Source organism: Myotis daubentonii, chromosome X, assembly GCF_963259705.1.
Source record: "Myotis daubentonii chromosome X, mMyoDau2.1, whole genome shotgun sequence".
NCBI classification, from domain to species: domain Eukaryota; kingdom Metazoa; phylum Chordata; class Mammalia; order Chiroptera; family Vespertilionidae; genus Myotis; species Myotis daubentonii.
In genome coordinates, this window is record NC_081861.1 from 29,813,965 (window position 1) to 29,821,308 (window position 7,344).

A 7,344-nucleotide genomic window follows, 5' to 3' on the forward strand; every position below is an offset into this window, starting at 1 on the left:
CATGTCTTTTGTCTCTAAAAACAGTGTTCTCTCCATTATCTCTACTTAGCCCAATATTTTCTCCTCCAATCTCCCCATTTGGAGGTATAAGTTGTTGACTGTTCCTCTAGGCAGGCTGCTGTGTTGAGCAGCAGCAGGAGTTAACTCCAACAGTTTGGGTGGAGCAATAAGGAATGAATAACTAACACAAGTAAAAGACTCTTTTTTCATCTACTCTGGCCAAACTCTGTGTGTGTTTGTGTGTGTGTGTGTGTGTGTGTGTGTGTGTGTGTGTGTGTGTGTGTAATGGTTAAGGATTATAGAGATTATACTTCAGCCAGTCTCTTTAAAGTTCACTTCTATTGGTGTAAAATAATAATAGTGTGTACACACCATACCTCCACTTCTATTTGGTGTAATGGAGAGAAAAAGTAATAAATACATAAGTAGGAGTGGTCATGAAGGAATGAAGAAAGTAGAATTCAGTGAGCACCTAATATATACTTAATGCTTTACTTAACCACACCAGCTGAGCCCAACAGGCTATTGATAAAAACACACACAATTCTGTATCTGAGGAATATAAAACCTTAATATATTACCTTTATAGATGAGAAAACCCAGGCCTAGAGAAGAAAAAGAGACCAACTAGTTGGGGGAGAATAATCTAATTGGCTCAAGCTGGAAGAAAAAATAGAAAGTAGTAGCATTTATCTATATTAGGTCAGACATAATTTTGGGACCCCAAGAACAGTTTTGCTTCTGTTTCTATTGTCAGAAACTGTCTAGCCTTAGCAGGCATCAGCCAAAGACTCCTAAACCCCAGTTGTGAGATGTGACAAACAGTTTTCTTAGAGCTCTAAATTCTTATATTCAGCTACCACCACTTGGAAGTTCCTCAGGCTCTTCAAATGTAACCTTCAAAAACTAAAACCTTCTAAACCTGCTCATCCTTTTCCCTTGTTCCTTATCAAAGTGAATGATACCATCCCATTTCTTAAGCCTAAAACCTGAGTCAGTCCTTGACATTTCCCTTCCCCTGAACATCCTATCTCTCTATATAAAACCCTAATATGCAAATAGACCGAATGGTGGAACAACCGAACAAGAGGTCGCTATGACGTGTGCTGACCACCAGGAGGCATGTGCAGAACATATCGGGCATCAGCCACAATGGGATGGTGGAGCAGGTGAGCAGGGTGCCAGACCAAGGCAGGGCACAGGTCGCTATCATCAGGGCGAGCCTCTGGTGGTTACTGAAAATTCTTTGCTCCTGCACGCAAGGTCCTGCCAGGCACTCTCACCTGCTGCAGGTGCCAGCCCCGCTCGCACCTGCTGATGGTACTGTGCTGGCACCGGAGCCACTGCTCACACCCACTGCTGCTGCCCAGCGCTGGCCTTGATTGCTTGGTGCTATCAGCAGGTGTGAGCAGGGCCAGTGCCATCAGCACATGGGAGCTGCAGAGGTGGGAGCAGGGCTGGGCTGCTGGCAGACAGGGGTCTTGGGGCTGCAGTGAGAGGGGCTGGAAGGGGGCAAGGAGAATGGGCTGAGACCCACCCCTGTGCCCACCACAGCCTCGCAACCTACAATTCCTTTCAAGGTGCACAAATTCGTGCACTGGGCCCCTAGTATTTATTAATTACCAAATCCTGTCAGTCCCCCCTCCCAAAGGCCTCTTGAATTAGTTTCTTCTCACTGCTATTGTCACTGTCCCAGATCATGGCACACTCCTTTTTTTTTCCTGGATTAGCAAAATGGTCTTTTATTCTTTCTCTCTGAATCCAACCTTAATCCTATGAAATCTACTTTTCACATAACAGCCACAGTGGTTTAAATGTAAATCTGACCAGATCATCCTTCTCCTATCCTGCAAACCGCTTAAAACTTTTTCATATCTCTCTTTGCATATAAGATAAATTCCAAACTCGTAAATTTGGCATGCAAAGCTCTCCATGTTCTGTCTCTCCAAGTCCTATTGATTTTTTAAAGTCCAAACTTAAATCCCATCTTCTTTTACATATAGCTTTTCCTGACGTTTCAGATGGAAGTGAGTATTCAGACAGTTTTCCCATTGTACTTTGCACATTTATTGTAGCATTATGACACTTGGCCTTATAGAATACTCTGTGCATTTTTTTCAGAATTTCTATTTTGTTCACCTTATACTGAAATACTTTGGAAGGATGGTGACATATTTGGTGTTTTTTTGTTGTTGTTGTGGGGTTTTTTTATCTCCCACCCTAGGTCTAGCATAGGGCCTAGAAATTGGTAAAGGCTCAAAAAAATTAGTGGTTAAAATTTACCCTCAACTAACCTTTTTCCTTAGTCAGTTCATTTTGTCCACCAGGCATTGCTATATTCTATCATGTAATGGAGGAAACCTCCTGAGGCATGAGCTTCTACCTGAATCTCCTAGTTTTGAAGACATTTCTTATCTCAACCCTCAGTAGGAATCCTGAATCTCTTCTTCATTGTTCTTATCTTTCAGCTCTATACCAACCAGCTGTTCAACCTGCAACTCCTTATACTCTCTGGATTTCTGTTCTTCTCTGGTCACTGATCCAGGCTCATGGAAGATTTCTTTCTGGTATGAAGACCATCCTCTTTGTAGAAGTCAATGTTAAAGACTTTCATAGTCAGAAGTCAGAGGTAGAATGTTCCATAGAGATCATCATGATGGGTTTTAATTTTTTTAAGCTTTATTTCTTTAAGTGAATTCCAATGCAGAATGAAAATATATAAAGCATAGAAGTGGAACAGGTTTGGGTGAAAAATATGAGGCACCTATAGCCCCATTGCCTAGCACTCACCTCTTAGGCACCTCTCTAGAAATGTGACAGCTTGAAAATACTAGGTTAATTGAAACAGCTCTTTTCATATATGAGAAAACAGTGGCCCCAAAGGGAAAGCAACATTCTAAATAGTACTAACCTAGTCAGTGGCAGAAGCAGATTTAGAATTTAGGTCTCCTAATTCATACCTCAGAATACCATCTGCTACCTCATTTTTCAGTCCCCTTTCATGTGAGATACTTAATACAGCTGGGAGGGTGGGACAAAATCGGCCTCATAGGATTGAACTGAAAACACAGATTTAGTATATATCTCCTTGACAAGTAGAAGTGTCCCCTATCTTCTAAATAACCCCAGCAAGACTACAGATAGCTACAACCTCATCAGCTTTCATTATTTCTATGCAGGAAGTAGTGAATATAAAGAGTACACCAAAATACGTTAGTAATACACAATCCTTACAGTAAAGATTAGCTATGTAATTTGTAGGCCCAGTGCAATATGTAAATGAGAAGTTCCTTATTCAAAAGGCAGGAAAAAGTGCCATTAAATATAGGTTTTTTTTTCCTTTCTACTGCAGTATCTCTCTCAACTTGGCATGGTGTTTTAAATTTTCTATTTAATGTCACACCCTCTCGGGCACAGGAATACTTTTGGGCAAGTGCAGACCCTCTCAAGTGCCCAGCAATGCCACCATGTGACACAATGTATGTGTTGTGGTGGACCAACTGCTGGACAGATGCATTGTATCCTGATCAAGAGTGAGTAACTTGAGACAGGCATATCCCTTTCCCTTGGGCCAGTTGTCACAACCCATGCTAAACAGGTGACTACTAAGGGTATTACAACCTCTGCACTAGGATGCGCTAGGTACCTGGATCAGAGTGGACAATAAGCCCTGTTGAGTCATCTGCCTAATGAACTATGAACCTGGAGCAAGAATCCTGTCATCACCTCCAACCCTGGAATGTTGCAGGGCATGTGTACCACCAGACCCCAATCCTCCCTTCGCCCATGATCAGGCCTCTTGGGGCAAAGGGTACAGCAGTTACTATGTGAGTCAAAGAGGAAGAGGCTGTGTACTAAGGTACTAAGGAACAGGAGAGTGGGCAGCCAAGAATCTGTTCCAGGGAGGTAGAGAGACATTGAAAAATTGAATTATGTGCTAGCAAAGACTTCAAGCTCCCAGTGCATATTCAATTGTTCCATCACATTTTAGATTTCACTTACAAAGAAGGAATTCAAATTATTAAAAAATCAAGGCAGTGGTATTAAAACCCAAGTTCAAGGCCCTTCTGAGCTCAAGGCCCTGTGCCACTGCACGGATCATATGTCCACAAAACTAGTTCTGCTTAGAGAGGATTTCTTTTATCTTTACCTGGCAGTATAGTGTAGTGATTAAGAGTACAAGCTCTGAATCAGACTGCCAAACTTTGAGACCAACCTTTCCTATTTCCAAATTATTTGACCTTAGACAAGTTAGTTAACTTTTCAATGTCTCTGTTTCTTTATCTGTAAAATAGGGATGATATGATTTAAATGAGGTTATATGTACACACTCATTAGACTAGTGTCCAGACGTAATATATGCTCACTATCTTTCTTATCTTTTTCTTCTTTTTTTCTTTTTTTTTACTTTTAGAATTCTACATCTTTCAGATATCCAATAAAAGCACCAGGTTTTGTTTACTCTGAATTTGCTGCAAGACTGTGTTCTAAATGGTACTTACCCAGCTTACTATGTATACATAGTAATGTTTAACTAGACCTTAATCTCCGATGACCTCTCAGGCTTAAGGGGGACTCCACTATATTTGCACAAGCTGACTGAGCCCAGGCAGTTGACACTGGTAGAATTCTGAGTGTATACAAATTTATACTAGGAATCTCATGTGAACTCAAAGGGTTTCATTTGACAGGTAAAAAAGAGAAAAGGCTGATGTTCTGAAATATTTTATCAGAAATTTTCGCTCAGTTTATGGAGTTGAATGTCCATATTATTTGGGGAGAGAGGTGGAAGATGACAAAGGATATAGGAGAGATGGCCCTTTCTCTTAGGGAACATAAAATATGGACCCCAGAGAAGAAAAATTTTAAGCACTTGAAGAAAAATAAAATAAAAATTGGTTTTAATTTATGCTTTTCTAGAAAAGTGATGTGAAAAGTGACTATTTCAAACTCAGTAAGTTACCCCTGACTTCCATTTTAATTTTAGAGATATGTTCCTACTTTTTAAAGTAACCTCTATTCAAAATAACAAAGATGTTAATTTCTCTACAGTAAGAATTTCCACCTTTTGCACACATGCTAGTTGACCCTCATAACTAACTGAATTATCTAAAATTACTCCTTTTCTGATTATAAAAGAATGACATGGTCATTATTACAAACTTGGAAAATATGAAGAAAGAAAAGAAATATATAAATCAGCACCTAGAGACAACTGCTAAGTATTTGGTGTATGTTCTTTTAATAAATGCATACATATGTGTCTATATATGTGTGCTTTCGGTCAAATAATGTAATACTATTTTATACTATGTTATTTTCACTTAAAATATATTAGAAAAATATGCACATGGATAATAATTCTTCCATTTGAGTTTAATAGTTGTGTAATACCCCTGTGTATGGATGAACTCTAATGACTACATGAGTAATTTTTAACAAAGAACTTTAAAAAGACTGATGGGAAGAACATATATCTAACAATAGCTTCTATCAATGTTCTCAAAGCAAAAAAAAAAAATGAAACGCACAATTTAGAATGTGACTGCATTTTATTAACTGCATAAATAGGAACGTAGGCTAAATAAAGTTACTAGGAAGATGAATTATCTTCTATGATAAAATCTCATGTGAACTCAAAGGATTTCATTTGACAGGTAAAAAGAGAAAAGACTGATATTCTGAAATATTTTATCAGACATTTTCTCTCAGATTATGGAGTTGAATGTCCATATTATTTCTGGGTAGAGCACTAAAACCACCAATGCCAACCCAGTGAGTGTTCATTCCAAGGATGGAGATGTGGAAGAAGGCAAAGTAGCCAGGTGGGTGTCCAGGCAAGAGAACTTATGCTTGCCCTGGAGCTGAGAGCCTTCTGAAGATAGTAAGGATGATGGATGTTTATGGATGCAGTGTAGATGGAATTAAAGGTTTCCAAGTTACAGAGAAGAAGGAAGAAAACATACCAGCATGACTAAAGGAGTATCACAGTAGCAGAAGTTGTAGAATAGAAGGTAGAACACTGGAGTTGATGAACCCTGTGATGTCTGGAAAACAAGTTGTCAGGACCCTGGCCATAGGTACAGTGAATGGAGAAATAAGCAGGACAGTGAGATAAATGGGGATTGACCTCAATGCAGATGATCAGCTAGTTTCCCTACTATAGTGATAGCATTGAGGAAAATGAGTAGCCTAAAGTGAGTGATTAAAATAAAGGCAAATCTGAGGAGAATCAGTTATCCCTATAAGAAGGAACTTTTCCATCACACTTGAATTTCCAGAATTCCAAAAATGCATCTAGGACAAACCTCCTAAGACACAAATTCAGAGATTCGACAGATATTCTGGATCAGTCCTCTAATTTTAGTTCCTAATACTCCAAGTTGTTACAAAATCAGGATAGGCAATTTGCAGTTATCCCAAGAGGTAAAACCAATTCACATCATTTAAAATTCATTTAAAGCCATGTTTAATTAACATAATATTTAATTCGACTTTAATTAATTTTAAGAACCCACATATTGCTTTGGGGAATTAGTAAAATTAGACAAAATTAGTTTGTCATAACATGGAACATGTTGGGAATTATTAGTTAAAACCATCTGGATACTTGATAATTGCCAGCATTGAAAAACCTTTGCCTACCCACCCCCTTTTCACTCACCGCCAATAGCTATTCTCTTGAGATCCAGGAGTTCTTTTGTTTGTCTAACAATATTCACTTATCTTTTACTTGAGCCTCTGACCAAGCTAAAGTCAATATATCCTCAGTTTTCTCATATATAACCTGGAGGAAATAACAATTACTTTCTCTCTGTATTATTGTGGGAACTCAATAGGATAATGTACACAAAAGATATTTATCAAAAAGTTGCCCTTACTAGTAAAACTTATACATAAAGGAAGTGCCAAAGAGTATGTCTTCATTTACACAGTATGGGGAAAAGCAACAGAAAGCTTTAACAATAATGGCCACTAACAGAAGAAAATTTTGGAGAGCTTTCCAACTCTGATCTATGAAAAAAGACACCTAGTGGGTAGTGGAATTAAAATTCTTCCTTTCAAATTTATTTATGTATGTATGTATTTATTTATTATCAATTACAGTTTACAATCAATATCATTTTGTATGAGTTTTAGGTGTACAGTATAGTGGCTAGACAATCAAAATTCTTAACGGAAAGGTATGATTTCCAATTCCTTATAAGATACAAACACCACCTGTAATGTCTAATTACATCCATTGAGCCTGTGACTTGGTGTTCTGGTCTCAGCCTCCATGAATACAATCAAGGCATCTTCCAAACCCTGAGTTAGACATCCTAAACAGGGAGAAACAACCAT